The sequence below is a fragment of the Acanthochromis polyacanthus genome, chromosome 6 (genome assembly GCF_021347895.1).
Source record: "Acanthochromis polyacanthus isolate Apoly-LR-REF ecotype Palm Island chromosome 6, KAUST_Apoly_ChrSc, whole genome shotgun sequence".
Lineage (NCBI taxonomy): Eukaryota > Metazoa > Chordata > Actinopteri > Pomacentridae > Acanthochromis > Acanthochromis polyacanthus.
Genome location: NC_067118.1, coordinates 38,519,230 through 38,527,971, shown reverse-complemented (window position 1 = coordinate 38,527,971; position 8,742 = coordinate 38,519,230). Strand labels below are relative to the sequence as shown.

General features: G+C 37.4%; 1 long non-coding RNA gene across 1 annotated transcript; it reads left to right on the top strand.

Annotated features, from left to right (window-relative positions):
- Positions 1 to 2,347: 2,347 nt before the first annotated feature.
- On the top strand, positions 2,348 to 7,914 carry LOC127534535 (uncharacterized). Its single transcript, XR_007942688.1, has 4 exons — positions 2,348 to 3,017; positions 3,141 to 3,219; positions 4,619 to 4,698; positions 5,624 to 7,914. It is a non-coding gene; the product is annotated as an uncharacterized LOC127534535 (long non-coding RNA).
- Positions 7,915 to 8,742: the final 828 nt, after the last annotated feature.

The window sequence follows — 8,742 nt, the reverse complement described above, 5'->3', positions numbered from 1 at the left end:
ATACTCTAATGCTGGTAGCATCCAGTCATCACATTCTACATCCATCTTGAGCTGAACATCAGTTGAATCTTAAGCACACTTGAAGTCCTTCCAGCCAAGAATCAAGTGCCAATTTGAATAAAAACCAGTGCAGTTTGTGACTCCAGCGTGTTTGGCTGGTTGTGTTGTTGTTGTTCTGATCATTATGTGAGAGCTGCAGAGGAGGAGAGAAGTGGCGGTGGCAGGAGTGGGGGAGTCGGTGTGATATATAATCCACCAGGGTCAACACTGATGGAGCCGCTGATTCAAAGGCCAATATCAGCCTCCTTTCACTGCCGGACATTTCGTTTCCTACCTTTAACACACACACACATATAAAACACACACATGGGCACAGGAGAGCAGAGTGCTGTCCATTAGTGGCCCACCAGAGACAGGCCTGCTGCCAAACACATAATGCTTCTGTGGTGGGGGAAACTCCCTTTAGGGTAGTTGACTGAGGAATAATTCTCCTGCTCTTCACAGATCATTAGTCCTTCATCCCTGCTCACAGCCTGGATTGGTTTCACTTATTATTTGAGGTCTTCTGGCTTTTCATTGGAGGACAGTGACGATGGTGAAGTACCACAGCAAAACATACCAAAGCATACCAAAGCATAGCATAGCATAGCATAGCATAGCATAGCATAGCATGGCGTAGCATAGCAAAAGATAGCAAACCACAACATAGCACAGCATAGCATAGCATAATATAACATAGCAAAACATAACACAGCAAAACATAGCAAAGCATAGCAAAGCAAAACATAGCATACTGCAACATAGCACAGCATAGCATAGCATTACATAGCACACTGTAACATGATATAAGACAATGTAATGTAGCATAGCATAACATAGCCTAACTTTACAAGATACAAGGTAACATAACATAGCATAGCGTAGCATAGCATAGAATAGCATAAAATTACATAACATAGCATAGCACAGCATAGCATAGCATAGCGCAACATAACATAACAAAATATAATATAATGTACCATAATGTAGCAGAGCATCACATGGCATAATGTAGCATAGCATAGTGTAACATAACATATTGATCACTCTCTAGGGGAAATTTACATGTTGCAGCAGCTGCATACAAATAAAACACAGTAAAAATACAAGAACTACAATAAGGTTAAGAATAAGCTGTAGTAAAGACTATGTACGCATTTCACATGTACAGACATGACATGATGGGTAACTAAACTGTGGAACACACAGGATGTCCAGGATTGTACCTAAATTTGAACAGAGTGACAGTTCAACATTACTGTTGTTGCAAATTTATAGATACAAAAGACCAGTCATGCCCAGTAAATTATTTTTGGTGTTATTTCTATTTTTGGGCCTGAGTATGCACGGCTGTGGTTGTGAATAATTGGCTGTTCTCTGTTTGCTTCAGCTGTCCAGAAGACTCAGATGTTCAGCATCCACATCTTAATGAGTGATGAGCTGCAGCTTGTGAGCCAATGGAAAAACCAGGCAGCAGAGCCGCTTCATTATGAGCTCATTTGTGCTCAAATGAGGGAAGAAAATATGAGAAAGTGGTGCCTGGATGTGAGACGAGGAATTTAGTTCATATACGGTTGTTTTTTCTTGTGGGATCTTTTCCTCCTATTGCATAACAGCCTAAATATAATCCATATGTTGAAAAATAGGGTTATTTTTTGGAAACAATCTCATTTTTACGTACATTATACCAATAATAATAATTTGCTTTCTTTCCAGCAGTTAATCAGAGAAGACACCAGATTTCACTCTTTATTATTTATATGTAGATGATGTAGATGCAGACACATATTCAGCAGTTTACAAATATCAAATACCAAACGACCACAAATCAGATGTTATCTAATAGATTTTTAAATTTGGAATAACTTTTAAAGCAGACACTGTTAGAAAATCACCACAGATTCTGTCAAACTTGCACCTAAATTCTTGTGTAGATTCTAGTTAATTAAGAAACACACACCTGTATTTGTGTGCTACCTTTTACCTCTTTAAGTTTCCTGGTTATCAAATATTTCCGTTGTGTTCCTTTTCCAGAAGCGTCTGATGCCTCAACAATAAACCTTCACCACTTGACCCAGCTGACTGGATTGGTGCCAGCTGGCAAATTAAAACCTGCTTCTTCTTAATGCTTTCCTGAGAAGTCCACACCTCTTACTCAGATATCTCCCAGTTGGATTGTACATGTAAACAGTTTCACAATAATTTCCGAGAAACATTTACACATCTTGAACAAACTTACCAGCAGACGCTAATTGATTGATTAACTTTTTGGTTTTTGGTTTCCACTGCGGCTGCATTTTGATTCTGGAATCAGGAGGAAAGTACATGAAGCTGCGAGTCGAGTGTTTGCCGGACAGCTTAAAGTTCTTTGCTACCATTTAGCAAATTCATGGCAGTGAGGATGAGATTCCTCTCACAGAGGAGGGCTGTCTCGTGTAAGAGCCGGGCCATTATGTCTAAAGACAGGCGGGAAATAACACAGCCATTAGTATGTGCATTTGCTTCTTCGCCATGCCCTCTCAAGTCTCTGAAATACTGGCTCCATTTAGATACATTCCCATTCAGTCACTTCCTGACACTTTGAAAGGAAATAATTTAAAAAATGGATAATAGAAGTGAACAGTGGGAGCTCATGAATATTTATCGCTGCTATGACTTCCTTCACAAAACATTTCTTCTTCGTCTTCACATGCTCCGGTAAAACATTACATGCTCCGTGTTTACAGTAACATTGCGAAGTTTCAGTCATCATTTATGGATAATGAAGTCTTTACTTCCTTCTGGGATCAATGAGGAGTTAGAGAATGAGAACATGCAGTGGTCTAATCAGTGCCCACTGCTCTTCAGCTGTCATTACAGACACACACTGTTTCAGGGCTGCACTCCGGCTGCAATTATCCCTTTTGCCTGGGCCAATAAATGCCTAATGCATTAGTGATGACCTCCCCAACCCACCAGCAACCCGCCCACTCCACCAGGTAGGTAGAGAATCATTAAGGCGCCGGCGTTAGTCATCGAGGAATTATTGTGCTACCTTCAGCTTCTCAAAACACGCTGAAAGTTGTTAAATATTGATATCGTTGTGTGTTTGCTAATTGCAGCTCTCTCAGCTGACTTGATTGGATTGCGTTTGGGTGGATCGGGTCTTCCAGATGTGTCTGTGGATGCCCAGGAGATTTGGTAAGTGTCCGCTAACGTGTTCACTTAACGACATGCTGACGTTGGGCTGGGATGACCTTTACGACCTTTCTGTGTTCTCCATGTTTTACATAAAAGGATCTTACAAAATAAAAACCAGCCTGGATGATGGTGCCAGCTGACAAGTCTTTTGAAATTATCTATCTATCTATCTATCTATCTATCTATCTATCTATCTATCTATCTATCTATCTATCTATCTATCTATCTATCTATCTATCTATCTATCTATCTATCTATCTATCTATCTATCTATCTATCTATCTATCTATCTATCTATCTATCTATCTATCTATCTATCTATCTATCTATCTATCTATCTATCTATCTATCTATCTATCTATCTATCTATCTATCTATCTATCTATCTATCTATCTATCTATCTATCTATCTATCTATCTATCTATCTATCTATCTATCTATCTATCTATCTATCTATCTATCTATCTATCTATCTATCTATCTATCTATCTATCTATCTATCTATCTATCTATCTATCTATCCTTTAATTCACTTATTTTTGTATGCATTTCACTTATTCACTATTACTATTGTCCCTGTTAGTGTTGTTTTTGTGGTTTTGCCTTCTATTTTTGTGTTTATTCTACTTCTTCCTTCCCTTATTTAGATGTGGCTTTTTATTATTCTATCTGGTGCTGTTGTGGTAATTTATTTTGTGGGTCTTTTACCATGTTTGGACTGACACTCTTCTTTTGTTCAGTCTTCTTCTCTTTTTGCCCTGTCTGTAAAGCACCTCATAAACTCTCCTTTTAAAAGGTGCTAAAAACATAAAGCTTTGCTATAATTATTATTATTATAAACATACATTTTTGTATAACTACAAATGCACAATTTTTGTACTGCTATCATTCAAACATATTGATCAAGAAGGACAAACAACCAACACCACCATCCTTGAAGCCACATGATGACTGTGTCCAGAGATCATTTTCTTAACCTGCTTTATAGTATTGTGACAGTTTTTTGAAGTCTTCATCTAAAATTTTAGCTTCGACCAAAGTGCAAGCTGTTCTTTGAGGGAATATCTCAAAATCCGATGAAATGAAACCACATTTATCAGCATGGACCTGCTGGTTCATGTGCTCTACAGACCTCTCCTGTAGGAAACCTGCAGAGAGACAAACAAAAATGTCTCCTGGGAATCAGACATCCCCATGTGGGGAAAAACCCATTTTTTGTGTGTGTTTTGTGGTTGTTAGACATTCAGTAAAAGCAAAAACTGTCAAGATATAAGGATGCTTACCTCCATATTTCTCAGGGCGTTTTCTTTTAGATGGCAGTGTTTATACAACAACAGGAAAATCTTCAGCTAGCTAACATTGCTAATATTTGCTTTGGCTTTTGTTGTGTACCCGCAGGTCAAAACTCTGTGGAAACTAGTGCTGAGGGACATGCAGAGATGGTGGAAACCAACTGGAAACCAATAAACAAAGACTGGGTGCTTTATTGTGTTTTTATGTCACCTGTTGTGCTTCTGTGCAGCATAAACTCAGCTGCTGTTTACATCTGTTAGCTTCTCTCCTGCTCTCTGTGCTCACATACACTGTATTTTAATGCAGCTAAACTCCCAATCAAGCTGTTCTCATGTACATATTTTTCTCGCTTATGTTGTCAATGTGAAATAATGACTGAAAAATATGACTCCATGTTTTAGCCAGCAGGCACATCTTAGAACATAAAGGTTGAAATGAGCCTTCTTTACAATATGCTGAGCAGAAATGCACAATTTTCGTCAACTTGCTAAAAGGGACGCAATATTGGGCATTTAAAGTGTATTTTTGCTTTTACTTTTAAATAATAGCTATGGTCAAATGGAACTTAAATGTCAATATCTCTACATATGCAGTACAAACAGAGAAAATGAAAGAGTAGTGTACAAAAATACAAATATGTGCACATATGTACGATAGAAAAGGATATAAACACAAATTATGAACACATCGCAGATAAGTACAGCTACATTTATGTTAGTGGGGGGGCATTTAATGAAGTAAAATTGCCATTTACTGGTGAAAGAATGTCTCATTTCTTCCTTCATTACTACTATAAAAGTTTAATTGGGTAAAAATTAGGATTTGAGACTTCGATTTGATTTGATACTCAAAGCAAAAGCTCATATTATCACTTGGTAAAAGCACTAAAAAACCAAGAAAGCCACAAGATGCACGCCTGAAATCTTTGCTATCAGACCAGCCATTTAAAACTCTTACATAGCTGTCAAGATGTTCACATGACAAACACATGTACCCCGTCTGCTAAATCTGTCTCGCCACTGTTAAACTCGAAGAAGACGTGGCATGAAAGTTCACCTGCAGCATCATGTCGGCTTATTAATCATCACCGTCTCTGCTGTTTCCTCACAGGCAGTGGGCTTCCTCCCTTCGTTCACACCAATCTGTCTGGTGAGAGCAAAAGCTGCTGCAAAGAAGCGCCAGTGATCAGATTTAGCATAGACCTGAAACCATAGCAACTAACGAGAAGCTTTAGAAGGAGAAGTTCCAGTCAATGCAGCGATCGATGCAATAAATCGGCCTCATCAAGGACCTGAAGACCCACAAAAGGGAAACCATGACAGACGAAGATGGACGACCTTCCTCCAGCTCTGGGAAAATAGATTCTGCACGGAGGGCTCTTTTTATAACACAACTCATTATTCAGGTGCGTTTTCACATTTGTGACAGTAAAATGTAATTTCACACATTGTGAAGATGTTCCCGGCTTCTTCAACATGCAACATGTTTGCCTTTGAATCCGCTGTGAGCCGCCTCTGTCACTCTGTGTTGTATTTCCAGTTAAGATGCCTGATTGAGATCAATATCACAATATTAACTTACAAAAACTCCTGCCAGCGACTGGAAAACAATCTCAGAGGATGACTGATCCAGACTCATCTGTTCAGATCTGACTGCTACATCTCTCCATCTGCTCACAGCTCTGGCCTTTGCTATGGATGAGTAATATTTTGCTATTTTTCACTCTATGCCTCAAAAACCTTTAGTTGAAATATCTGGAATCTAATCTTGAAACTATTTCTGGTATTGAAGCCGCAGGTAAGACAGGGTCCAGCTGCTCATTTCCATCCAGAAAAGAGGAAATCTTGAGTTTGAATATTTTAATTTAGTGGAAACAACTTCAGAGAAAAGCAACACAGCCAAGAAAGCACATTCATAAAAATCTCTCACAAAGTCACAGTGAGAGAAGTCAAACAGTCTTTTCCAGTTTATAATGCTTACTTCATGCCACTTTGGGGAAAAAAAAACAACTTTCAAACTATGTATCAATGCCAGTGTAATTTGTAATGTGTATGTAAAGTAACATACAAATGGCACCACAGGGTTGTCACTCAATTTTATAAAGCAGATTAATTTCAGTGAAGTAGTTTTATTGATGTGAGCTCACATGAATCATCGTAGCAGAACTACAAACCTTTTACTTGATTACTTGGCATGGTGTTTACAAATATGGTTCTACTATGGAACTAGTTTGACATGTTCAAGCGTTCTTTGTGTGAAAACTCAGAGATTTCAGATATCAGAAGGTGGTTTTCAACTTTCTGCTTCACCTTTAAACTAAATTTCCTTTACTAAGCCAGCCCTCCGGACTTCCAGTAAGCTGTGTTCCTATTGGATGTCCAGGTGGCTGCTTGGTGTTATCAGGAACACCTGAGCAGCTCAGTGTCTTCCTGCTTTATGTCTGCAGTCAAACATTTCCTCTGCTTCTGTTCACTGAACCGGGTTTGGCTCTGTTGCTTTAGTTTGTTCTTTAGGCGTTGGCTTGCAGCTTCCAGCAGTAAAATCCTCTTTAATGTGTTTTTTGGTGTGTTTTAGGGCTTTGTACTGGATAGTTGTCTTGGTAAATGTGGTTCTTTAGCCACAGTTAGCACATTGTGCTAATGTGTGCAGTGATTAGTGGATTTGGTGCAGTTGAGTTGTCTTTATCTTGGCAGTAGTGAGTCTTTAGAGGTTTTTGGTCAGACACATTCTGGATTCTTGTTTGTGAACCAACATTGGTTGTCCAGAAGGTAAGAGTTCCTGTCCTGATTCTCTGTTTAAAGAGCTTCTCTGGTAGGCTGCAGGAGACTTTAGCGTTTGGGTTGTGCTAGTTTGGTTTTTGTACGGTTTCATTTGGACGACTATCTTGAGGCTCCTCCATGTGGTTTAGTGAGGTTTTCTGGAACAGTTCTACAAAGCAACCTGCAGCAGAAGAGACTAAGAGTTTTTAGGAAGTTCTGGAGAACAGACTTTAGAGCAGCACAAACACTGCAGTTTGAGCAGGAGAAGGTGAGCTTCAGAGTAGACATGAGAAGGAAACCTCCTTGACCCGTGTGGTGAGGTCCTGTACCAAGAGTTTGAGCAGGTTGTGAAGAGTCTGCAGTTATTTGGTCTGAAAGCACCAGAAAAGTCAACTCAAAGGAGAAAACGGGAGATGTTGTTGGTTCTTCTGTCGCTCTGCAGTTTCCTTAGACTGAATATCAAGTTTCTATTTTAAGTGATTTACTGTGTGAGCCCAAGAAGACTTCAATAAACTCCCTCCATCCCCTGGACACAACATACTTTATGACCATGTTCATTTTTTTTTAATGTTTTTAAATTTTAATCATAGTTTTTTTTCTTTGCTTGTGTAGTTTTGTCATCTGTGTGAAAGGTGCTAAACAAATAAAGTTGAACTGATAAACTCAATAACTAACTCATGATTGTGACAACAGAAATATTTTTGTGATTTAAGGGTTTGTTTCATTTTTAAAGTTGGGGTTAAAATCTTGACAGAAAAAGAGATTCAAGAAATAAACTGCAATTAAATGAAAGGGGAAAAAATGAAACATTAAATACAATTAGATTATATGAACAGACAAAATATTTAATTAGATAAGTAAACAGAAGATATGAAACGTGATTATGAAATTAAACACTTTTTCAACAAAAATATTAAACATTAAAGATGCAATATTTTAAATAATTAAACATTTAAAAACAATTGAACAAGAATAATATACATTTGAAAAATATAAACATTTAATTAGATTATTAAACCTTTAAAAAGACAAAAAAATTTAATTAAAAATTGAATGTTTATTTAGAAAATTAAATCTTAAAGACAACAAAACTCTAAATAGGAATTAAACAGAAAATACAACGAAGCATTTAAAAAGAAAGTTAAACATTAAAAGGTGATAAAACATTTAAAAAGGAAAACCTTAAAGATTTAATCTAAAAATTAAACATTGGGAAAGAAAAGGACATTTTGAAACAAGCCGATAAAACGTTTAGAAAAACAAACATTAAAAAGACAAAACATTTCAAAATCAAATCAGACATGAGAAAAGAATAAAACAAAACATTTAAGAAGAATCAAACTAAAGACAAAACATCTGAAAAGACACCAGTTAGACTTTAGAAGATCAAATTAAACAGAAGAGACAATAAAACGATCAAAAAAAGCAAAAACAGTTAAAGGTCTTAAAGTGTTTTCTAGTCTGAAATGA